A 27,580-nucleotide genomic window follows, 5' to 3' on the forward strand; every position below is an offset into this window, starting at 1 on the left:
ACCACCACCACTCAATGACAAGTTTATTACAAGTATAATAGGGGATTTACAAGTATATACCCCTCAATCTTACCCCACCTTATATCCCCACGAGCTGTCTTGCGTTCCCATCTTTTGATGTCTTTATATTCTGGAAACAGTTTAGCATTCACCTTGCATATCCCACAGGCATTAGTTCCCATTTCTAACAACTTAACCATAAGAGCTGTGGACGTGTAAAAGTTGTCAAACCAAACACGATTCAACTACTTTGGTGGCCAAGTCAGTGACACACCCATCATGACTACCTGTGTAAACATTAAAGTCGAGAGTATACCCCGGGTCTGATGTTGGAATTACACATCATTTAAAACCCCACGAGTAGGCTTTCCCTTCATGTATTGTTTAACTCCTGACGAGATTTAGACATGGCAAAATTCATCGGGGGTCTCCTCCATCCAAGCTCCTTGGTAGCTGGAATATGACAGACAGTTTAGGACAAGCTCCCACCCCTGACGGATTGTAAAATTGCATATCTCTATACAACCTGAGTAAAAAACAGCATTAAAAAGTAAATTTCTCACAACATTATATTGGAGGTTGACAGCACAGCCTGACGCACACTACCTAAGTCAATACCGAATGGATGACTAGGCTTAAATGGGAGAGGTGTTGGTGCCTGTGAATCGATGTCAGAGTACGAGGGATAAGAAACAGAGTCAGGGAAGCATTTACACTTTCTAGCTGATTTGGAACCTGTGCAAGAATAGCTAGCCATTCCCAAAATAATAAGAGTAACAGTGTTAGTGTTACTGTGAGTATCAGTCATATGAGAAATAGAAACAAACAATACATACACATTCATACATACCCAGTTGATGGTCTTGGCTGGGGATCAGGTTCCATCTCATCCTCCATCTCCTCATGGTCTGGGTCTTCCTACAGTAGTTCCTGGTCCAGCGGATCATCCTCCTGTGTGTTCATGCCCTCATAAGCCACGTCCTCCTCTGCTATGGACCTAAGCTCATCAGCAGTCATCTGCCTCCTCCTCTTGAGGGTGCTGAACAGGGAGCCATAGTCTTTATCCATCTCTACAACAGAAAAAAGTACAACAATTGATAGCCAGCAGTGTATTCTTCACAAATCAGTACACTGAATAGTCTAACCATAATGTCCAACTGCGGACAGCCTTCTCACACTTTCCTTGTGAACAGGAAGTTACAGATAACCTAAAATAATCTATGTTTGATGGATGGTTAAGGCTGCAAAATTTTAGAAAGATAGCTACCATTTTTTTTTATAACAGAGGAAAATCAACAAGCTAGATATCTTATCTAACTAGCAGGGAGTTTCCAGGCAGGTCTGAACAGCATCTGCTCTCTGCCTCACATTACTTCAGGCGGAATTTTCACAAGCGACAAAATTGGCCCAAAAAGTTATTGATATTTAGCAAAAATGTAACAGTATTGCTAGCTAATGTTTATTTAGCAAGTTTCACAGAAACTGCCAAAAAAAAGGTTGATATAAAAAGAAAAGACTCGCTGATGACGGTCACGTCAATTGTTCCAGATAAAAACTAGCCACATTACTAGCTTCGTTACAAAAAAGGATTGACTATCATCCAGAAGTGACGCAATTGGAAAAAAGTTATTGATATTTAGCTAGAAATGTACATAGTATTGCTAACTAATGTTTATTTAGCAAGTTTCACAGAAATTTGCTTACATATAGAGGCTGAATCAGATGAACACTGATGGTCATGTAATTTTTTCCACAAATAATTTAGCGTTATTGTTACGAACGAGGCAGCGAGGAGAGGGATCTAAATACAGGACTTCTTTATTAAATGAACAAACAAATAAACAAAGGAAAAACCCTCAATGGGGAAATAAACATAAAAAGAGAACTAGGGCAAGGAACACAGACCAGGCTTGAACTACATTCAACGAACGACAAGGAGTGAACAAAAAGCAGGGCTTAAATAACCAGGGAGTGATGACTGAATTAGGCACAGGTGAGAACAATGAACAAAATGGCAGTGGTGATGGCAGGTGGATTCTGGGAAGTGTAGTACATTTAACAATGACAAGTGAAACCCAGGGCAGACAACAAGGGAATCGTGACATAGCCCCCCCTCAAAGGAGCGGCTTCCAGACGCTCCTCAGAGAAAAAAAATAAATGAAAAAAAAAATCGTCCAAGGAGTGGGGGGGGGGAGAGCAGACAGACAGACCAGAGGAGCACAAGGGGCAAACAGACAGACCAAGGGAGTACAAGGGGAAAACAGGCAGTCCAAGGAGGCACAGGGAGCAGACAGGCAGACCAAGGAGGCACAGGGCAAGGACAGGTTTGGGGAAACTAGGAGGAGGCCACTGGACAGGGACTGGGTCAGGGGGCCAGGGAAGAGGCCACAGGACAGGGACCGGGTCAGGAGGCCTGGGAGGAGGCCACAGGACAGGAACCGGGGTCAGGAGGCCTGGGAGCTGGCCACAGGGCAAGGACAGGTTCAGGAGGCCGAACCGTGGGAGGTGGAGCCGTTGCAGGCGGAGGTCTGGAAGTAGGTGCCGTAAGAGGCTCTAGCGGCGGAGACCTGGAAGGCTCTGGAAGTGGAGCCGATGGAGGTGACACCGTAGGAGGCTCTAGAGGAGGAGCCGATGGAGGTGGCGCCGTAGGAGGCTCTAGAGGCGGAGGTCTGGAAGGTTCTGGAGGTGGAGCCGAGGGAGGTGGCGCCGTAGGACGATCCAGAAGCGAAGCCCTGGAAGGCTCGAGAGGCGGAGCCCTGGAAGGCTCGAGAGGCTTGAGAGGCGGAGCCACAGGAGGCTCTGGGGGCGGAGCTCTAGAAAGCTCGGGAGGCGGAGCTCTGGAAAGCTCGGGAGGCGGAGCTCTGGAAAGCTCGGGAGGCGGAGCTCTGGAAAGCTCGGAAGGCGGAGCTCTGGAAAGCTCGGGAGGCTCGGAAGGTAGAGCTCTGGAAAGTTCGAAAGGCGGAGCTCTGGAAAGCACGGGAGGCGGAGCTCTGGAAAGCACGGGAGGCGGAGCTCTGGGAAGCTCGGGAGGCGGAGCTCTGGGAAGCTCGGGAGGCGGAGCTCTGGGAAGCTTGGGAGGCGGAGCTCTGGGAAGCTCGGGAGGTACGGTCACGGCCACTGGCACTGGCTCTTGGACGGTCGAGGCTACAGGCGCTGGCTCAGGGACAGTCGAGGCCACAGGCGCTGGCTCAGGGACATCGGAGGCTACAGGCGCTGGCTCACTGACATCGGAGGCTACAGGCGCTGGCTCACTGACATCGGAGGCTACAGGCGCTGGCTCACTGACATCGGAGGCTACAGGCGCTGGCTCACTGACATCGGAGGCTACAGGCATTGGCTGGTTGGCCGTGGTTGGCGGAGGCTGGAGAGCAGAGGCCTTTCTTCTCCTCCTCCTCCGGGCGGATGAAGTTAGCAGCGCTGGTTCGTTGACTAAGACAGGCATGAAGGGACAAACCACGGGCGAATGGAGAGTTACCACTGTGGGGGGAGCTACGGGGTCCTCCTCGACGACGTCCACAGTGAACGACGAACCGCAGGCTAATAGGGTCTCCTCCACGAATTCGCGGAGCGTCCAGCCGCGCGTCACCGGTGGCAACCGCTCCTTGAGTGCACCGTTCAGGTTGGCCCGGAAAAAACCCACCAGGAGGGAGTCTGGGAAGTCCGTGACCCTCACCAGCTTGAGGAAATCACGGATGTGGTGCTCCACCGGACGGCTTCCCTGCATCAAGCTGAGTAGACTGCAGTTGGCTTGTGAAACCGCTAGATCCATGGTGGGTCGTTCGTTCTTTTACGAACGAGGCAGCGAGGAGAGAGGATCTAAATGCAGGACTTCTTTATTAAATGAACAAACAAATAAACAAAGGAAAAACCCTCAATGGGGAAATAAACATAAACAGAGAACTAGGGCAAGGAACACAGACCAGGCTTGAACTATATTCAGCGAACGACAAGGAGTGAACAAAAAGCAGGGCTTAAATAACCAGGGAGTGATGACTGAATTAGACACAGGTGAGAACAATGAACAAAATGGCAGTGGTGATGGCAGGTGGATTCTGGGAAGTGTAGTACATTTAACAATGACAAGTGAAACCCAGGGCAGACAACAAGGGAATCGTGAGTTATAAAAGCAAATAAATGCTTTGTAACTAAAAAATTGTGACTTTTAATAGACATTATTGACACATGTTAAATAACTTGTCTTACCTCAAAAGATCGCCTCAGTTTTCAATTTGAAGCAGTAAGTCCAACACTTGAGGTATGGAGTTAGACTCAGTCTCAATGACAGCGTGTCTCACCAACGAGCATGCTCTGTCAGTGCTCAGGTGCCTCGCTCTCTTCGAGCCCGGCACAGCGGTTCCTCTAAAATAATTCCAGAGGCTCCGGCGTCATATGGCATCCTCAGCCGCACCACTCGGGTTGATGCATATGAGGCCGCTTCAGCACTGGCTACAGACTCGAGTCCCGAGATGGGCATGGTGCCACGGCACATACCGTGTGACAATAACAGCTTCTTGCCATCAGACTTTCAAACCTTGGACAGACCTCTGCTTTCTGCAGACCGGAGTCCCCTGGCAGCAGGTGTCCAGACGTGTCGTGGTGACCACAGACACCTCTTGAGAGGGTTGGGGCGCCATGTGCAACGGGCACGCTGCCGTTGTCTGCCTGCTTAGCAGACAACTGCAGAGCAGCGGGCTGGGCAACACCCAATACCTTTGCCAGATTTTACAATCTCAGTGTTGAGTCGGTCTCGTCCCGTGTTTTGTCAGGTCCGGGTCGCTGCCCCGGTCGCCGTGCTTGTAGAGTCCCCCCTCATTAGGCTGGATGAGTCCCCCCTATTTGCCACATGTTACCTCCCCCTAGACTGGGCAGGATGTGGCCGCCACAGGGTCTTTTCCCACTGAAAGAATAGGACCGGGAAAGACCGTCTTCCCCGACGCATTTCATAGCGTTAAGATAGCCCCAGCTGCTTCACATCCTATGTGAAAGACATAGTGAGAGAAAAGGCGCAGCTGCCGGGTTTGCTCCCATGCTAGTCATGTAGTGGCTGTTCCCCCCCTCAGGGGTGCAGGGGAAACTAAGGTCTGTATGTGACACCTCTTTTGGGGCGTTGGGGAGGGCTACGTGCAGCCGACACAGTGACAGAAGGGGAACGTCATGGTTACTGTTGTAACCTCCGTTCCCCGAAGGAAGGAACGAGACGTTGTGTCTCTCCTGCTACAGCACTAGACCTACCACTGTAAACGGCCGTACCTTATTTTTGGCTCCTCAGTGCAAAATCCTGACTGGCACTCGCTGCCCTGCTTCCCTTTATACCCGTATGTCTGGGGTAGGGCATACAAATTCTGTCTGCCAACTTGACATTGGCCTTTTCTCAGGTTCAGAGGTACGTTTGGCGTCCCAAGAAGACCCCTTGTGTCACTTCATTCGACACAAAGTCTCGTTCCTTCCCTCTGGGAATGGAGGTTACTACAGTAACCATGACATTTAACAGATTTAAACAGGTCAGGTTTTTAATGCTCTATCAAGTTTTAAACAAGCAAAACCAACCTCACTATCGAAAACCTAAACCTAACCAATAGTGTCATAATGTGAGAAGAAAAGTGCCATTGCTGATGCAATCACAAAATTTGTGGAATTTCTAATATGCTTTCGGCTCACTTATTGACTTGCATTCTCTTCAGTACCCTTTGCGTCCCAAGTGCAATGTTCTTTAATTAAAAAATTGCAAACAAGCTTATGAATGTAGTTGATTATGTAATGCAAACGTTAAAATGTATCACCTCACAAGTCATGTGCTATAGTAAAAGTGTTTTGATGTCATAAGATAGCATTGTGTGAGAAACAGGGTGAAAAGTATGTATTTATGAATTAATAATCTAACGTTTTACTTATAATTTATGTGAAAGGGGAAAAAAAGTGATTTTAGCACCTCTAGTGTTCAGTTTACCAGGAAACTGCCATGATAAGTCAAAAGAGTCATGTTAAATTATTCTATTAAATAAGAACATGTTGCATTCTTTTGTAGTTGTTTTATTAATCTTTCTCCCCATTTGCATTGCTGCTATTGTTTAGCCTCGCTCTAGTTCAGCTTTGTTTGATATTCTGTCTGGTCTTTGCATGTGTGAAAAATAGAAAAGAGGAGAAGAGATGATAAAGTATGATCTGAGAGAAAAAAAAGGTGCTTGTCAGATAAATGCACACAATTTACACCACTGACACACTAAAATGCACACACAAACACACACACAAACTTTTCCACACAAACCCATTTTCTCTTCCTCTATCTTCTTCAGGTGACATACTTTCCTTTTGACTGGCAGAACTGCACCATGGTATTCCACTCGTACACAGCTATCTCCTTCAGATGTAGATCTGCAGCATGGCCTCGATAACAAGGGAAATTAAATCCGAGAGGGAGTCTATGACACAGGCTTCAGCGGTAATGACATTCATCACAAGCTTAGATCAGCTGATTTGACTATATATAATTATAGAAAAATATAGAAATATAGAAAAGTTAATATAGAAAAAAGGATATATAAGCACATTAATCAAACCTTGAGTCACAGCTATCTCCTGGCAGAAAATCTGTGGTATTCATGTATGTACTCACATTTAAAGATCAAGCAAAGATCTTAAAGATGTCATATCATGACACATACATAAACACAAAGGTTTTTGTTTCTTTTCTCTATCCTCTTTCTCCCTAGAAAGTGGAGAATGGCACATTCATCACAAGGTTTCTAGAAAGAATATGCGAGAGAACCAATATGAGGACATCACCTTCTACCTGATCATCGAGAGGAAGCCCATGTATTATGTGTTTAACATTGTCCTGCCCTGTATCCTCATCACCATCAGTGCCATCTTCTATCTGCCACCTGACGCAGGTACAGTAAGCAGTTGCTGTAATGTTTTTGTGTGTTTCTATTTTAAAACAGCTGTGTAACCAAGCTTATGTCATTTACATGATTTCCAGTATGATAGAAAATAAATCCACTGTGGCAGCGGGGGCGTGGTCAAGCGCCCGTCCGGGAGAGAAAAGCGGTAAGGGCGCTCACACCTGAGCTAAAAGATGACTAACACCTGTGTCTGATTTCAGTAACATGAGGAGAGCGGCATAAAAGTCCAGCAGCGACGGAGCATGGGGAACCCGACAACCCGTCCAAGAAAGACTGTGACTCAAAAATACACGTATATTTAGTAAAATAAAAAGCTTACCCCTTAAGCTGACGCCTTTTTCCGTCCCTTCCTTTGGCGGTTGTCACATCCACTTGAAATCCAAAAATGAAAAAAATAAAAAGGAATAAATACATGAATACAATGAATGCACATTTAACTGACCTTGAACTCAGGAATGTCCCATTATAGTCAAGCATGGATGAGCTCCTGCTTCAATAAGATTGCATTTTTCAGTCTTAAACTTAACTGCAGTCTAATAAATCATGAAAGGACCATTAGCACAATTCCACTGCTGGATGTGCATTCTGGTCTATTAATTCCATTATATACAATCAGTGGGTAGTAATGTGCTACATTTATTCTGTTACATTTACTTGAGTACCGTTTTGCGAAAAAAAATAAAATAAAAAGTACTTTTTACTTTCACTCAAGTAAATTTCTAATGATATTTTTTTACTTTTACTTTACAATGGGTGGCGTCACTGTCGTTACATTACTGGGTTTAATTTTAATTAATGTGTAATTTATTGAGAGATTATTGAATGGGACTTTTTACGAGAGTGGAAGTTCACAAAGCTGCGTGCGTTGAGCCGGTGTCACAGACCGTCACTGTCACAGCATCAAATTCTTCAATGTGAAACACATTCTTCGCTCCACACATTGAAAAAAAAAAATTGTTTCGTCATGCAATGCCTTCTTTTAACACCAAAACAAGCTGATATTTCAAGATTAAAATGACAGATCCAACTTATTGCAGCACGCTGAGGTAAGTTTTGGCTCTAATTCTAAGGCGGGCTTTTCTGTGTAATGTGATGGTCATTTTCAGGGGGAATCTAACTTATAGACATAATGACATAAGTTTTTATGTGTACATGTTTAAATCAGTGCAGCAATATCAGTGCACTTTGTCCCGCGTCCCGCATGTCATAAGCAGTATTTATGCATTTACTCCGTGCCCTCAAGGGGGTACTGGAAACAATTGCAGCTACTTCAGGCGGATTAACTGTAAAAATCCATGTAAACATCCAGTGTAAATCACTGACATTCATGTGATCAACAACTGGTGCATGAACAGACCGCATTTCTGCGAGTGCACAGTGAAGTGTGCGGGGCGCACACGTGTTATATGTTCGGGCGCGAGCCAATCATATGGTATGGTACTGTAAGATTATATATGCAGAAAAATTCCACCAACATGATTTGAAACGAGAGAAAAAATACAGCTTTTCAGTTTGGAATGATTCAACGTCGTAAATCACAGGCCTTCACAAGAACCCCCACCCAGTTAAAGCAGACTTTTCTTCTGTGCAAGGTTACCATCAGAGGTGCACAACTCTAAGACATTTCATCTTAATATAGCCTTGCTAGATAATGCTGAAAATCGCTTTGAACTGTGGTAATGTTTGTACCTGACAAATTAATGATTTTGGACTGATGGAACTCTTTAAATTTAATTTAATTTGACCAATTGTCACACATTATACATACATTTCTGCATATACATGGTGAAATTATTTATTTTTCACATATCCCAGCTAAGCTGGGGTCAGAGTGCAGGGTCAGCCATGATACAGCGCCCCTGGAGCAGATAGGTTCAAGGGCCTTGCTCAAGGGCCCAACAGTGGTGTCTTGGTGGTGTTGGGGCTTGAACCCACGACCTTCTGATCAGTAACCCAGAGCCTTAACCGCTGAGCCACCACTGCCTGTGTTCTTCCTGTTTGGAACTATAGAATGTTTGTAGCGATGTGCAATCACCTATAATTAATAAATATAATACTTAATTCTGTATGATTTATCTCATTCTATAGTTCCAAACAGGAAGAACACGTTCTCTTGCTCTCTTCATCTTGCTCTCTCCAGCTGCTCTTGCTCTCCTCGCTTGCTCTTCTTCGGCCTGCACGTGCTTTGTCTGGTTGCTCCGCTGATGGCCAGGTCCTCCCATGTGAGATCCAAGGGAACATGGGACTCGACGTCCAGAGAAGGAGTGAGAAGGCCTTGCTTCACTACTAACCTCACCATTCATACAGACAATAAATTCTGTCACAAAAAGATAAAAACATTGATGAAACAAACTTTCGACCAAGCGCAAAGAACCTTTTCGAACCTTTCAAAGAACGCAAGGAAACACCACAAAGACAAGCAAGTGCATCTCCAATATTGTGCTCAAAGTGCTGATGCATTAATCAAATAATTTGGGTAATCCGATAGCAAATCGATGTAGACTCAAAGAAGGATGAAATGGTTCTTAATAAAATGGTCGATAGAATCCATAGAGTTCATCTTCACTGTACTGATCAGTTATTACACATTCTGTAACTACTCACCAACCTGTGTCATGTATATATGTGTTAGATTAGATTTATGTTTAAAAAAGGAATAAAGTTTGTCTGTATTCAAAGATGACTTGACTTTGGTATATTTTGATATATAATCTCATCCCTGTTTCTGAAAGATTTTGCTTCAAAGCTGTACCTGTGATATTATTTTCAATAAGCTATGAGAATAATATCACTCCAATAAGTGAATTAATCATAATACACTTATTAAAGCTAATTCCTTACAGTAGAAATTGTGAGCTGATACAACTAGACGTTGTACTACGATTTCAATGGTGGAGAATCTATTAAAGACAAATAATCTGTTATTTATCTCATTTTTAATGGTTTTCGAATGTGACTAATTCCATTATACATTTCATTACCTAAAAAGGTACAACAAGGACAGTTTAATCCAGTCCATAGCTCACATATTTCGAGACCCTAAATTCCATCCTAAATTAAGCATGCGTGCAAATTACCCTACATATAGTGGTGGTAAAATGCGTGTAAAATACACATTTTAACTGACTGCATCCACATCTCTAAATTATATAGGTAATACCCTACAGTATGTTTAGAAAACGGCATTTAAAAGCTTAATACGGTGATACAAAACACGCAAATTCTGACCCTCTTGGCTTTCCAAAGTATTAAGCTTTGAAACTGCATTTTCTAAACGCTGTAAGGCATTAAGTAAACGGCGTTATGCGTAACATAAACGGCATACGCTGTCACGTTACGTTAACACACATTATTTTAGCACCTCACGTAATTTAATTAGCGCATTAATTTGCTCGCGTACTTAACTCCTCCTCTATTCGCTAACTAAGACCCTATTTACTAACTTAAATTCACAAATTGGTATTCACTTACTGTAGTGTGTGTGTGTGTGTGTGTGTGTGTGTGTGTGTGTGTGTGTGTGTGTGTGTGTGTGTGTGTGTGTGTGTGTGCATGTTGCTAATATTACAGAAGTAGTTATTTACTGTTTACAGACATAATTGCTGTTGGCCAGTTTATCAACTTTTCTTGTTATAATGCAAATGTATTATTGCATGAGATTCATATTGAAATCTTAGGAAGTCTTGGGCATCGAGCTTTGCTGATTTGTAGTATATTCATAGGAGTTTGATTGTTCTGTAACACAGATGGCAGATATTCTAAAATATATATTTTTATATATTTTCTTTTTTATATTTCAAAATGTTTCTATAATTATCTACAGTCAAAAGATGTTTAAGGTAAGTTATGGTTATATTATATAGTGATATTTCATTGATCACACACATAATTTCTGCATCATGTAAAACTTGTATGATCTGCAGAGGCTAAAGTAATTTAATATGCGTTTGCACTGCGAGACAAAGTTTCTCATTGCCATCGTTGCCGTTAATGATTTGAATCCTCCGACTTGACGTAGATATCTCAAATGCATTAGAGGAGGAGTTAACGTATGTACATGAGCAAATGAATGCGCTAATTCAGTTACGGGAGGCACTGAAATAACGTGCATTAACTTAACGCCTTTGAAACAGATTTTCAAAGCTTAATACGCCGATACAAAACACGTGAATTCTGACCCTCTTGGCTTTCCGTAGTATGGCGAAGCGAGTAGCTGTGTCCAAAATCGTTCACTCATTCACTATTTTCTATATAGTAAATGGCAGTTATTGCACTATATCTCAGCAGTAAGAGAAAGAAATGAGTGAATTCGGACATGAGTGTCAGAGCTCTGGGGCTGTCGCAGAAACAACATCACATATGAAATTATAATATAGCCTACAGTTATTCATATATACTGTGTGTTAATATAAAGAGTAAACACATTTTATCAAACAAAGAGTACATTTTAAAATGTTTCTGCATGTCTTGTCTCTCAATATTTTATTATGTTATTTTAATCAAGTGATGATTTGTCAAAACGTTATTTACTACATTCAGCATGAAATAAAAGATTGCAGGAGTGAAGGAAGCAGTAAACTTCCAGCTTGTACGTCTTCCCCATGGTGGATAGTGGGAAATTAACCATTGTCGAGTGTACATCAAATGTAAACTTGAAATTAAACTGCATTGTGGGTAAGAATGAGTGGAAAAAAGTAGGGAACGAATGGCTCACTTAGAATTCAGACACTCCTAAAAAATAGCAGACACTCTGTTAGATAATTTTGTCATCCAATGTATTTAAATTATTTGTTGATCTGCAATCCCCGTCTCAATACGGCTCAGCTGAGGGAAGAAAGAAATGACACAGACACTCAATGGTATCACATCCCTCTCCAACGTTTATTGTTTCAGCATTCTGTTATATGGTCCAGAAAACCACATTCCACTGGACCCTCACCAATGAAATAGTTCTTTACCTTATATGGGGTGACATACATGTTTGAACTACGTGTGAAACGTGAGAGTAGAGAGAAAAAACTGATTCCTTAAAACATCTTTAGAACAGGAAGCAGCTGCAGCTACCCCCAACAAAAGAAGTTTAAAAGAGGCCTTCATTATTCCACATTACATCACCAGAGAAGTTGTTGAGAAGCATTAATTATTCCACACACTCTAAATAGTGCACTATATAGTGGATAGGGGGCGGTTTCAGACACAGCGAGTGTTCCGTGATCGGAGTTGGTGCCCTACATAGGCTGCGTACTCTGCATTTAGAGAGTGGCAGTACTGCTGTACAGAACTAATGATCTAAATACTTACGACGCTGAAAACTGAACTACACTTAAATAAGAATCCACACAGGACAATAAAAGCTATGAAATAGCGAAAGATGTTATTCAAAAATCATGATCTTGCTTTGGTTTATATTTCAGCATTATATATAAGGTCCTTGTGGGATATTTTCAAATTTTCACTGTAATAATTCATAGAAATGTTTCCAAACCTCTCTTCTGATTGACAAATTCATCCAGATCTGAGAAGAGCCCTTAAAGGGATAGTTCACCAAAATTAAAATTCTCATTATTTACTCAGCCTATTGCCACTCCAGATGTGTATGACTTTCTTTCATCTGCTGAACTGAAATGAAGATTTTTAGAAGAATTTTTCAGCTTAGCTCTGGTCCATACAATATAAGTGAATGGGTGGCAACATTTTAAAGCTAAACAAACAAACATAAGTCAGCATAAAAGTAATCCATAAGACTCTAGTGGTTAAATCAATATATTCAGATGCCATGTGATAGGTGTGGATGAGAAACAGAGAAACAAATCACTTTCACATTCTTCTTCTTGTGTTTTTGGTGATTCACATTCTTCTCTGCATATTGCCCCCTCCTTTCTGGCAAAAAATAACAAAAAATAACAAATATTGATCCGTTTCTCACCCACACCTTTCATATCACTTCTGAAGATATGGATTTAACAACAGGAATCTTATGGATTACATTTATAATCTTTTTGGAGCATCAAAAATGTTGGCCTACAGAGCTAAAAATCTGAATTTGTGTTCTGCAGTAGGAAGGAAGTCATACACATCTGGGATGGCATAAGGGTGAGTAAATGATAAGAGAATTTTAATTTTTGAGTAAACTATCTCTTTAAAGATAGTTAGGGACTGACAGTCTCGGACTGACATCATTCACTTTAAAAATATATATAATATAATAATTTATATATAAAAATCTATATAAACATTCACTGAAAGTAAATAGTGACTCAGGCAAACATTCTATCTAATATCTCCTTATTGTGTTTTATGGAAGAAAGAAAGTCATAAGAGTTTGGAACAACATGAGGGTGAATGATGACAGAATTAATAATAATTATTATTATGTAGTACATGTTCAATGTGTATTATGGAATGGGATATAGGGGATTAAACGTCCATTATGTCATTTGTGAAATTAACAAGTTACTCACTACTTGAGTACTCTTTTAATTGGACACCTTTTTACTCTTACTCAAGTAATTATTTATGTTAGTACATTTACTACTACATTTTTTTTAAGTTTACAGTTTTTGGCTATTCTACCCACCTTAAGGACAGTGGTGGCTCAGTGGTTAAGGCTCAGTGGTTAAGGCTCTGGGTACTGACCAGAAGGTCAGGGGTTCAAGCCCCACCACCACCAAGACACCACTGTTGGGCCCTTGAGCAAGGCCCTTGAACCTATCTGCTCCAGGTGTGCTGTATCATGGCTGACTCTGCACTCTGACCCAAGCTTAGCTGGGATATGTGAAAAATAAATAATTTCACCATGTATATGCAGAAATGTGTGACAATTTATTTTTTATTTATTACCTCTGTATACAGTAAACCTAATCATAAAAACCACATGGAGAATGTATGTATATGAAACATGAATTCAATACATGATTAAGAGTATGACTTATAATTTAAGATGGGTCTTTCTATCAGTGTGCTGCTCACTCTGACTGTCTTTCTGCTTCTGTTGGCCAAGTCCCAGAAACTTCTCTGGGTGTGCCCATCATCGTCAACTACCTGATGTTCACCATGATCCTGGTCACCATTTCCATCATTCTCAGTGTCGTGGTGCTCACTATTCACCACCGCTCCCCCAACACACACCAAATGCCCCTCTGGGTGCGCAAGGTAAGTAAAGGAGACCTCCAATTAAGGTGTCAGTGAACGTCTCACACAGCATAAGTGTGAGTGAGATATAAGTATTTTTTTATTTTATACGTTTTTGCCTTTGACAAATTATAATTTCGATAAATAGTCCTTATAACTTATATATATATATATATTACTTATATCAGAAAATACGTAAGCAAGAGCAAAACATAAGAGAAGCCTGCTCTCGAAATGGTACGAACTTAAAAAGTCTGCATTCAATGTGTCAACGGTCCCACTGTTTAAATGGCAGACTCACAATATGTTTCCATTCAGCATTTTATTTATTAATTCCAATACATTCCAAAATCCCAGCATCAGGTCGACAAAAAAGGGATAACAATTCAGTTTAGTGAAAAGACTGAGCACCAAAATAAAACAGGGTGTTTCCAAAAAAAGCCTAATACAGTATATTACACTATTAAACTTTATCAATATCTGTGTGCTCTACATTGTGTAAATTATAACAGCCATGGTGAGATACTACCTCTATGTTACACTGTGGTACTTAGACAAAAATAGAGTTAGTGCATATCTCTTATGTATTAGTGATGATGGGGCAAAATAGGAATCTGTGGCACCAATAAATGGGACAGAGGAAATGAGGGAAAGTTTGTGTTATTTGTGCTAAGAAAGAGTAGGAATCTTGTGATGTGCACAGGATTATTAGAATATCTGGACTAACAGGAAGATCATTTGGTTGAACAAAATATTTTGAATGTGTCTCATTAATGTGTGTATTTTCATACTTATGTGTTATATAATAATATTTATGCTTCAAACAGTCATGAGCTCTTATGACTTGCCAGTAATTAATCCAGCAATCAAGTGGAAAGATCCTATAAATTCTCAGTAAAGGAAATTATGTTTCTAAAGATTAGAGATTAAAGATTTTTTTTATCAGAATCTGTTCTGTTCTGTAAGATATTCACTCAAAACAGGGAGGCTGTGTGAAAAGAGACAGCACGGCTGAGAGAGTTGTGCTGGGCAAGTGCAATCTGTCTCTTTCTTTTAGATACTTTGTGAAGTCATGTATAGGAAGCAAGGACTCAGCCATCTTTTGCTGACTGTTTGTTCCACAGCTTTCAATATGAAGAGGCACTGTAGCACTAATAATATGATTAAATAGAAACTGATATTTTGTTCATGTAGGTGTAAGTTAGAGATGTATTTGAATTTGTCACTACAAGTCTATATCATCTATTTTATTATGCCTTTCTATGTGGCTAATCCAATCAGAATTTAGGGTTGGAACAATTGGTTTGGCAAAATGTGTTTTCCCCAGTAAACTGATAAAACCTCCTGACTCCCAGAAGTTGCCAATCAGATTGGAGCCTGCCATTCTGAAAAAGCTCTTTCCCTTTCTGTGTGCATTATTCATCAGGCGGTCAGTGAGGCATGCAATATGAGGCTAAGACTACTACATGATGTCCTTCTTACTTTGATTATTTGGCTCTAATTAATGTGTTATTGACTATTAATCTGATTTTTTTATTTAAACTACATGTCAACTAATATGCTCCTTGGCTAGGCAGAGTGTCTGCAGCGCCAAGCTAAAGCTTTCCTATATGCTCTCTTTTCCAATATCTCAGTCTAATGAGATGTACAGTGCCCTCCATACATTTTTGAACAGTAAGACACTTTCAGTGGATTTGAAATTAAGCAATCAATATGTGATTTAAGTATAGACTCTCAGCTTTCATTTTATTTTAATTTAAAATCCAAATTGGGTGAACGGTTTAGAAATTACAGCATTTTTTATTCATAGACCCCCATTTTCAGGGACTCAAATGTAATTGGACAGTCGAAAGAAGCTGTTTTATGGCCAGGTGTGGGTTGTTCCCGGGTTATTTCATAAAAAATTAGACAGTTAAAAGGTCTGGAGCTGATTCCAAATTTGCATTTGGAAGCTGTTGCTTCAAACTCTCAATATGAGGTCAAAAGAGCTGTCAATGCAAGTAAAATATGTGGGGTTTAACTTTTAGTGTCACTCACCTCAACTCGCGTTGCAATTTATAGAGGCCACCTAAGAACTTGACTCATGTTTCTTTCGCGACTCAGAACACAGAATAGCAGCAAGAACAACAGCAGCTGTTTCCTTATCCATGTTTGCTTACATCTGTCATGCGGCTGCTTGAATGGGAGGGTGTGTGTTTCTGCATGAGTTTGTGATTGGATCGACTCAACTTGAAAGTCGGGTAGGTTGCAATCCCCAGTTGTTTGTTGTTTGAGATGCCCAGTTTTTGTTTATAGCGATTTGCAAAGTGTAGCCTAGTATTTTTAAATCTGTTCATTCTGTAATCCAGCCTGAACTCAAACAACTTAAAAGTCATATGCTGCTAGTCTTTTTAGACGGTATATAGACTTTAATTGTAGAATCTTTTGAAAATTTGAATGATTTTAATTCTAAATTGCCATTTTTCCTAGATCTTTATCCATATGTTGCCTCCGTACCTGGGGCTACTTAGACCTAAAGTGGAGACTCTTCTGTTTCTTGAGAAACCTCCCAAAAAGGAGAACATCCAAGCCATCAACAGAGTGGCATTTGAGTACTTCATCTGCAAGCCCTATAACACCAGCTTCCTCTTCCCTAAACCAAACAGGTAAGCTCCTTGGGTTATCTGAATGTCACAGTTCATTAGGGTCATAGGTTAAGGGATAGGGTTCAGCTAAAGCAGGATATAAGTAGATGAATGAAAAGGCTGGATTACTGAGATAACAGTGTCACCACTTTAGCATGAGTAGAATATTATGGAAGTAATGATTAATTATGATAATTCTCCAAATGCTCTGTAATTCGGCTTCAAATAACTTACGTGTGTATGTGTGTGTGTGTGTGTGTGTGTGTGTGTGTGTGTGTGTGTGTGTGTGTGTGTGTGTGTGTGTGTGTGTGTGTGTGTGTGTATGTGTAGCGTGTATTTATCACTTTGTGGGTACCAAATGTCCCCATAAGGATAGTAAAACCCAAAATTTTTGATCTTGTGGGGACATTTTGTCGGTCCCCATGAGGAAAACAGCTTATAAATCATACTAAATTATGTTTTTTGAAAATGTAAAAATGCAGAATGTTTTCTGTGAGGGTTAGGTTTAGGGGTAGGGTTGGGTTTAGGGGATATAATATAAAGTTTGAACAGTATAAAAACCATTATGTCTATGGAAAGTCCCCATAAAACATGGAAACACAACATGTGTGTGTGTGTGTGTGTGTGTGTGTGTGTGTGTGTGTGTGTGTGTGTGTGTGTGTGTGTGTGTGTGTGTGTGTGTGCGTGTTTTTGTGATTTACGAGGACAATTTTGTAAGTTACAAATTAGTAATTACAAGGTTATTATGCTATAAATGTGATTTATGAGGACATTTCTAGTGTCCCCATAATTCAAATCGCTTATAAATCATACTAAACAATGTTTTATTGAAAAAGTAAAAATGCAGAAGGTTTTCTGTGAGGGTTAGGTTTAGGGGTTGTGTTAGGTTTAGAGGATAGAATCTATAGTCTGTACAGTATAAAAGTCATTATGTAATGATAGGTAGACCAACGCGCGTGTGTGTGTGTGTGTGTGTGTGTGTGTGTGTGTGTGTGTGTGTGTGTGTGTGTGTGTGTGTGTGTGTTTGAATGCCTCAGGGTGTGATGAATCCTTTTCTCAATTTCTTTTACACTTGAGATCACCTCATCCAGGGAATTACACTCTCACAGAGCTGTGTGTGTTTTGGGTGTGGGCGGGGGAGAGGAGTGAGAAAAAGAAGTAAATCATAACTAAAATAATAAGAATCAGCACAAATCATCTTTGACACATTAGACATGGCCTACATCAGGACTCAAGAGAGGATATAGACACATCTATCAAGAAAGATATAGACACATGAGCGTGTGAGAGGATGGGGATGACTTAAAGGACCTTAACACTAAAACCTATAGTTAATATAAAATAATTTTGCTTAATCATTGACCCACAACACTTACTTAGTTTACTAATTTTAACTACTAATAGTTCAAAAAATAAATAACTAATATTGGCATAATATTCATTTATTTTCTTTTATAGCATAATTTCATGTACAGCTGCTTTAAAACAACGCCTGTTGTGAAAAGCGCTATACAAAAAAATGTGACTTGACTTGAGAAAAAAACATAGAGGTGTGAAAAAGGAGTGGCTGGGAGACAGATATATTGAACAAGAAGTGAGACTCTCTTAGAGTGGTTCATTGAGGCAGCACTATCTTGCCTTTTATTTGGTTTTATAGCATGTTTTGGCACCATTGCCACCATGTCTTAGTCAAATTAGTCTTTCCTGATTAGTCTTCTGTGTCTGCCGTTGTACTGGGTGAGGAGTGAGGGAGTAAGTGAAAAAAGGGATAATAGGAAAGCCGATCTCATAGACTGTTGGAGACAATTTCATTGACCAGCTTGTGTCATAAACGTACTGCACTACTAATCTCGTGTTTCCAAACGTTTAACTTCGGGATTCAGTCTGGGCTACATTGTAGCTTATTCTGGCAAATATATGTAAACATAGCATGTAAACAACATGTGACATACCAAATGACCATCACAGTTGGACATTTAGGGTTGCTTACTGGAAATCTGAAATCGTCAAGCCCCAATAATAGACCATTACATTTACATTTATGCATTTGGCAGACGCTTTTATCCAAAGCGACTTACAGTGCATTTATTACAGGGACAATCCCCCCGGAGCAACCTGGAGTTAAGTACCTTGCTCAAGGACACAATGGTGGTGGCTCTGGGGATCGAACCAGCGACCTTCTGATTAACAGTTGTGTGCTTTAGCCCACTACACATCAAATAAATTAATGGAAAATATAGGCTTTGCGGTCACTTTTTTTTTTTATAGCATGTTTCACAGCCAAAGTTCAAATAATGTATTTTTTTGCTGCTGTAAACCCAGATAAAATAATTTTATGTCCAGTAAACTAAGAATTAGGGAAGAGTTGTCATTCAAATCTAAAGTCAGGCCATGAGTTTGTACAAGAGCATCAAGCAATGAAGATGCAGAATGAGCACTCAAAGTACAGCTTACAATATTAATGCCACTCACCATTAGTTAATGTCATCTAACTTCTGTATCAGTCAATAGAGTAGCCATTCTGGCTGCGTCTTCCAATCCAGAGCAGAGCAGCAGCAACAACAACGGCAGTACTCCCATTACATCCATGTTTGTTTACACCTTTCATATGTCTCCTGGAACTGGAGGGTGTGTTTCAGGATTAAAAAGTAATGTAGCATATTCCAGCCTTTACTTGCCATAAAACCTTTGAGTGCCTCAAACTTAGAATATCTTTTAAAGATTTGAGGCCATGAACCATGAAAACTTTGTCAAATCCAGTGAATAGTTCATGCTCTGAATCGCTCCGAAGAGGTCTGATGCCTTGTAAACAAAAACTTTTTCCTTGGCAGTCTGATCACAAACTGTGTACACAGACCCCTGGTAATCATGTAGAATTATCACATACAGGTACAGGAATCATACTAGGGCTTGATATTCTGGAAAAGCATCCAATATACATAGAGCAGTGAATGTGGTACCATCTGAAGCTTATATGCTACATGTAACCTCTTTCTCAAGTAATACAATAACTCAAAATGCCTCAAGTATTAAACTTAGAAAGAGACTTTATTCAGGGCCTGGTAGCTGTATACTACCTATGTCCAAAATATTGTTTAAGGACCTGTGGTGTCTTATTTTGTCTCTTGTTTTCAATGAGCCAAAGAAAGAAAAGAAAAAATCACAATAACTATTCAATTGAATTAAACTACAACTGAATAAAAACTTTTTTCAAATGTGTTGAGCAAAACACTCAAATAAACAATAATGTGATTAAATAAAATTTGCAACCTCACAAGGGGAAAAAAACTCAATATTTTTCCTTCAGTGCACAACACTCAATCAAAATTTAACAAACAAAATTGATGTGTTTCCAATCTTCACCCCCTGTAACACTCCCATATGCATTGTCTAGCTTCTGTAAATAGGATCTAAGAGGTGCTAGCAGGTCATTACTCAAGACAAAGTTTAAAGCTGGGGAAAGTAAGCTTTCTAACAGCACACAACTTTGCTGACCTTCACTGAGACTAGAATCATTCAACGGCTGTTTCATTCGGAGTCGCCGCACATTATAGTCTACCTCACTGGAAGACTTTGGAGAATTTCCTGAAAACGGCCTTAAGTCACGTGCAATAGGAGCTTTGCTTGTGACTCCTGCTTCACAATATGCTCTACGATTAAACTGTGAGCATTTGTTGGCACAGGTACAGTAAATGAAAGTGAGGGGTATGTCTCGGAAACATCAGCAGGCCCTGAAGGGTGTATCTTGTTATCAGTAGCAAACCTCACCCGATCAGTGGATGCCGTAATGGTTTGGCCATGAGCAGGGGTTGACGTTACAGGTCTCTTAATACAATCACCCTTTCCACAGATTGGGGTCACCACCCCCTGGCTCAAAGCCATGGGGTCTACATTATACCTGTTAGCCAACTTTTCAATCTGTTCTCTGAAAATGGTGATCATATCCTCAAGCACATGAGCTAAAATTACCTGTATTTCACAAGACTGGGTTTCAACTTTGCTATCTGGATAGTACTCTTTGATATGCAAAACCTTCCAGTGGGAACCACTTCCATCAGAATGCTCATCTTCCAATGCATTAAAGATATACTGCAGTCAAATTTACACAACTCTGCATTAGGATGCTCACTGAGGCACTGTACCTTAACAACATCATCTAAATGAGCATGGTTCACATGTTCGAAGTCAACAGTTTCCTTCACTCCTTCACAGTATAATGGAACACTATGGGGCAAAACCATATTGTTTTCAAACTTCCAAACTTCGTAACTTATTCTCACTATCATTTGATAGAATGCTTACTTGGCTGATACAGGTTAAACAAAGACATGCTCACGTCCCTGTTTGGGGGGCAATTAAAAAAATATTTATATTTATGTAACCTCTTTCTTAAGTAATACTATAACTCAAAATGACTCAAGTATTAAACTTAGAATGATACTTAATTCAGGGCCTGGTAGCTGTATACTCCCTATGTCCAAAATATTGTTAATGGACCTAATGGTCTCTTGTTTTCAATGAGCCAAAGAAAGAAAATAAAAAAAAAAAACACACAAAAACGTTTCAATTCAATAAAACGTCTCGGGTTACATGTGTAACCGCTTTTTTCAGGGAACAAAGCGACGTTCCCTTTACAAAAAGCTTCACTATGATACTGCACTTTGCTAAGCGCTTTTGGGAACGCAATACCCACGCCGCCGCACTAGGGCTGTCCGGACCCCTACGGTTGTGAAGTGTGCTCACAAGAACGCGAGAGGTCTCAGACATGAGCTTGAATTGTCGACTCAAGGACGTAAGAGCAGAGATGCAGAGATGACCAGCCTGCCGCATCACAATCTTGTTCAGACGTGAGCTTGAGATGTCGACTCAAGGATGTAAGGGTCCGGAGTAGCAAAAACATCTAACCCATAAAGTTCGATGAACGTGTGCGGTGAGGACCAGTCTGCCGCATCACAAACTCGTTAAGGCATGAGCCTGCCATAAAAACTGATGAATGTGCGTGGAGAGGACCAGCCTGCCGCGTCACAAACTTGTTCAGGCATGAGCTTGAGATGTTGACTCAAGGAAGTAAGAGTCCGGAGTAGCATGAACATCCAAACTATAAAATCTGATGAATGTGTGCGGAGAAGTCCAGCCTGCCACATCACAAACCTGCTGCAGAGGGACCCCTCAAGCCAAGGCTTTAGAGGAGGCGACCCCTCTGAAGGAGTGAGCCCTGACACCTACTGGCGAAGCTTGACCGGGCGCCTCATAGGTCAGGGCAATAGCATCCCTCACCCAATGTGACAGTCTGCTTGGTAGCGGCCACCCCCCTGTTGTGGCCCCCATAGCAGACAAATAATTACCCTGACTTACACCACTGGCTAGTGCGGTGGACATAAGTCTGAAGGGCACGGACTGGGCAGAGTCTGTGAAGTCTTTCCTGCTCCGGCGTTAAAAACGCCTTTCTGCTCCGGTTTCACAGTACTGGGAAACACGCCGTTGAAGCGCGGAGGGTGGCGAGCGAATTGAATTCTGTAGCCTCTTTCTACTGTGTTCAGAACTGAAACAATTTGGCAGTTAACTGGATCTGCACCATGTCAACTGCACCACTTTTCGAAGACTACACTTCTACACTTCTACATAATCTACACTTTTTATTGGTGTAGATTCTTCTGGTAGAGGGAGCCCTAGCACTAAGAATGGTCTCGATAACCTCAGGTGACAGCCCTGTGTCCCTCAGTTGGTACCCTTCAGGGGCTAAACATGAAGTTTCCACAATTCGGGCCGGGGATGAAATATCGTCCCCTTCGCCTGAGACAGAAGGTCCCTCCTGTCCAGAATCGCCCAAGGCGAGCCGTCGAGGACAGATATTAGCTCCGAGAACCATACCCTGTTCGGCCAGCGGGGTGCTATCAGTAAGAGGCAAGACCCTTGCTGCCGAACTCTGGCCAAGACTCCTGGGAGCAGAGAAACCGGGGAAAAACGCATACGGACGCATTCAGGGCCATGTATGCGCCATCACGTCCAGACCCGGGGGGGCTGGGTGACTCAGGGAAAAGTAGAGGAGACATTGCGCTGTTCATCGAGGCGAAGAGGTCCTCTTCTACCCTGTAAAATCTCACCCAGATTTGTTCCACTACCTAGGGGTGGAGTTTCCACTCACCCGTCTGTATTTTCTGTCTGGACAGTAAATCTGCTCCCACATATGGGCATCCAGGGATATAAACTGCCCTGAGTGACAGGGGCTTGCCCTGGGCCCCAAGGAGAGTCCGACATGCCAGAAATTTAGCTGACGTGAACATGGACCTCCTTGATGATTTATGTAAGAGACTACCGCTGTATTTCCTACCCACACCAAGACATGGTAGCCTCTGGAGGAAGTATTTCAGGGCCAGAAATACTGGCATCAACTCGAGACAGTTACTGTGACAACCGAGCTGACGACCCTCCCATCCCCTTGAGCTGGATGACCACTTAAGACCACTACCCAACCCGTCAGGGAGGCATCTGTCGTTAGCAGCCTGCGTTGACGAGACGCACCTAGAGTGGGACCCAAGGTAAGAAACCGGGGTCTGAACCACATAGCAAGGGAACGAAGCACGCGGCGCGTCTAGCTGTAGTCTGGCCACAGCCCGAGTAACCACCTCAAGTAATTTTTCAGCCGCTTTATTATTATGCGTGAAATGTACAGAGGTTAAGCACCCCCCTTGTGAAACGAAGAGGCGCCGAGGCGCGCTTCAGATTACGAGAAGGATCAGCTGGATCTGGGGAGAGAGCGAGCGATAGGGATGGGCCCATCTCTCGCTCCTCAGCCAAATATATGCGAGAGCTCCTAGATGAAAGAGTGGGTGCTGACTCCCAGAAGTAAGCGAGCATTTCGCCCGAAAATGCGCGCACTCGCCCTGCCCTAACGCGAGAGCAGCATGCTCTTCCCCCAAACAAACAAAACAAAATTGATGTGTGTCCCTGACAGTCATAGAACTTTGACAGGGAAACACGCATCGTTTGCTTTGCTTCTCCGACATTTTTACACCTTTTTCTTTTCTATTTTTTATATATATATAGAAAGAGGGAAAGGAGAAAAGGTTCACTGCGCACTGCCTAACAAATTCTAACTCCTAGCAGAGGAAAGAAAGTTTCTGACAGGCTTGTGAGACACACAACACAGTTTGCTCTGAAGAAAACGGATCTGACGACACGCTGGTGATGCATCTATTTATAGCCTAGCCACAGGTGCATCTAATGATCTCACCAGCCGAGGCTATAAATTCCGGTCAATGTTCATTGACGTGTTACAGACATATTCACAGCTTGTCACAATGCAGGATTGTTCCCAAAAGCGCTTAGCAAAGCGCAGCATCATAGTGAAGCTTTTTGTAAAGGGAACAACAACTGACTAGAAACTTTTCATATGTATTGAGCAAACTCTCAAATAACCACTTATTTGATTAAAGACAATTTACAATCTCACATGAGGAAAAAAAAAAAACTATTTTCAGAGATCAGTCAACTTTTAAACATTTTCTCAGATATAAGTCAAGTATCCATTTCAAATATCACTGTCCACATTTTTAGTGAAGATAGGAATAAAGTGATTCAAATTTCACTTTAAAGGAAAAAAAATTTAGTACCCAGAAATTTGTTTTTAGAGACCTCTCTGTGTGTGTAAATGGATACTTAAATGCAGTGGTGATTTCTCAGGGCCAGCAAAGCCTTCATTGCTGGCCTAATATGCAAAAACAAATTATATATTATTTACCTTTCATTCTCAATCACCTTTTTGCCTATGTATTTTTAATCACTATCCACTCTTAATTAATCTACAAACAAATAGAGAAAAACAAAAAGTTTATCCAGTCAGAATTTATTCCTTGTTTTTTACAAGCAAAGTGTGACAACCATTTCACAAATCGCATGCCCTAAGCCCAAAGCAGCGATTGAGTCTGAGCTCCACCCCCTCAGGCCATCAGAATTTCTACAGAATCCCTCAACAGTGCAAATGAATAAGCAACTAAAGTCAGATTGTCAGATTCATCAGCCAATCAGATTGATTTATTTGTGCTTGGTGGGTGTGATCTTTAGGATATCCCAGCCGCCTTGAGTGGCGCAATCACACTTTAAGAGATGTACGTAATTCAAGAGCGAAAAGCACGAGATCTTGCTGACGAGTAGGCTGCCACTGCCACATCACCACTGAGAAAGAGATTTAAAAATATGAGATGTTCTACATGGATTTTCACTTCAAGTAAATTGGTAAATGTTTTTGCATTGTTAAAGCAACCTCAGGAGTTTTCTAAGTGTAAATTAGGCTGCTGGAGCATTCAGTGTCGGATCAAGATTTGAAAAGTAGTGCTGCATTCCATTCAACTAGGAAAGTCGGATTTTACAACTTCCTACTAGGAAAAGTGCAATGGAATGCATTTTTTAAGTCAGAATTACAGCTTGTAGGCTTGTGCAGAAATTCTCAACTCCGATTCATTTTGCCGAGATGCTGGGGCATGATGTCACACAAACATGTCGACATTCACTTTATTAGTAAATTAAGTAAATAAAGTGTTTATTTAATGTGTTTAACAAACGCCTGCAGAAACAGGTGTATAAAATCTTATAATCTCTGTAATCGTACACTGAAGCACAAATGCTAGCGCTGCAGCATTGTTTATCAGTTGGGTTGCTAGGAGACATCTCTAATGAGAGTCAAACCCCTGCTAAGCTACCAGGAGTGTTGCAGTTCCGAATATTGGGGAATGGAATGCATTTATGGTCTGAGATATCAAGTAGGAATATCCCTCATCCAATTTGAACGGAACTCAGCATAACCGGGTACCCTGATGAACCGAAATGTATTGCAAGCAACTTTTAAATCGCAAATATTATTAGATTAATTTTTTCAGGTATTAAAGACCTCCTTGATAGATTTATATGAAAAATTATGATTTTTTAATGTCTATTCGAGAGACGTTCATTTCACAAAACAGTCATGCTGCATTTAAAATTAGGCTTGCTTGAGCATTAAGTGTCTTTCAAGTTCTGGCTTTCGTGTGTGGACATGTTTTTAAACTCTCAATTGATATTACCAGTTAGCCAGACATAATGTATGATGCCCAAAGGCATAGGGTGTCTTATTCATTGTGAAACTGTGTATTCTTAATGTTATGAATCACACTGAAAGCCTAGACATTGCATGCACGGCCCGCCACGGCTATATCGTTGGTGGTTTTGAAGACATTGAAGTCCGTAATGATCTAAGAGAACCGATGCTTGTTCAGCGATGAGTGGAGGCAGTCCGTATGACACCCGAGCCGTGATGATTCCAACCCCCCAAGCGCCTGCTGTCACCATAACTCCCGACCGTGATGATTTTGGATTCAGAGACAAGACCACAGTCCACGATTAGGCATGCTCACCCTTGTGAATGAAATCCTGTGCAGTTATATCACCCAAAGTTACCCAAACCATAGTTCAACTTTGACGTGACGCACTCGTGGATTTTCCACAAGGCACAAAATGTCCAGCATCATCACAACGACAACACGAACAATCTGTCCAGTGAAAATGTGCAAATTTCTCAAATGGCCCATTCAAAACACAACACGTTGCAAAACACTGTCGCAAACAGAGTATCTCTGTATGGCTTCTTAAAGAAACACACTCTAATATTGTTTTCTGATTAGTAAATATGACAATTGAATTAAATGACTGGTCAAAACATTCAGTTTAATCCAGAGCAATTTTTTTTAAACAACATTAAACAGGGGAAGACATTATGCATGCAGTAAAGAAATAATAATAATAATAAATATACAGCTGGGTTACACTATACATCATCTTTCTGATTTGACTAATGGACTTTTAATGAGTTATTGCATTTGTTTATATACTGTAAGCAAGGGTGCTAAAAGTGGTGCTTCATTTCCTCAACATATGCACATGCTTTAACACCCTCATCTGCTGAAGCAGCGTGTCTGCAAAGCTTTTCTCTGCTCTCAATTCCAAATTTGCTGTGCTCTCAGCCTTGCATTAACGTATGTCTCAGTCAAATGGGGTTCCACTCAGGTCACAGAAGCTCACTGGGGAGCTACAGACTACCTGCAATGAGTTCTTGTATTAGGACCTGAATCCTCAAACAGAGACGGGAGCTGTAAAATATGAAGAGTCACACTGTCCCCTTGTGGTGGGATGGGAAGGTGCAGCATCTGGAAGATAGATTATGAGAGAGAACGGGGCAATGAGAGGGAAAGACAGAAAGATGATTCACAATGAAACAGATGTTAGTGAACAGATTCACAAAAGAGGGATGCAGCACATCAGCTTTGATAAGCATATCATCAGCATACTGGAAGGATTTCATGGATGAGTGCCAACTCTATCAGCAATTTAAAAAAGAAATTATGAAAGTGAGTGAGTGAGTGAGCGAGCGAGCTAGGAAACCAGCAAAATAAGGATGGGTAACCTTAACACAAGAGTTTGGGAAAGCTGTCTTTTTTCTGATTTGGGATTAAGTTTGTAGATGGAGCACACACACACACACACACACACACACTCACACAGCAGGAAGGGTGCACAGCCCAATGCATTCTTAGGCATTAAACGCACGTATCCTTTACTGAAGGACAAAGAACTGCTACCCACCATGGATTTAGACTGGCTGCCTGTGGTTTCATCCTGGGTTCTTAGCATCCTGATATAATCCACAAAATGTTCTAAGGTCAACTCTTAAACTTTGTAAATGGAAACTTAGAGTGAAGTATGACGACATAGAGTAAGTATTACCACATGCTTTTGCACAAAGAATATAGACAGACATACTGGCAGTATGTTGCCACGGTGGTTGACCGACTCTTCCTCTGGATTTTTGTGATTTTTACCACCGTTAGAACGATGACCATTTTTGCTGATTCCAGCTTCAATACGAGACCTACTGACCCCTTTATGAGCCCCTAA

The 27,580-nt window shown here is 41.3% G+C and overlaps 1 pseudogene; it reads left to right on the top strand.

The window, feature by feature from the left end:
• LOC127655066 (acetylcholine receptor subunit beta-like) overlaps positions 1-27,580 on the top strand; it is a 34,580-nt pseudogene extending 7,000 nt beyond the window's left edge.

The sequence above is a fragment of the Xyrauchen texanus genome, chromosome 2, assembly GCF_025860055.1.
Source record: "Xyrauchen texanus isolate HMW12.3.18 chromosome 2, RBS_HiC_50CHRs, whole genome shotgun sequence".
In the NCBI taxonomy this organism is placed as follows: domain Eukaryota; kingdom Metazoa; phylum Chordata; class Actinopteri; order Cypriniformes; family Catostomidae; genus Xyrauchen; species Xyrauchen texanus.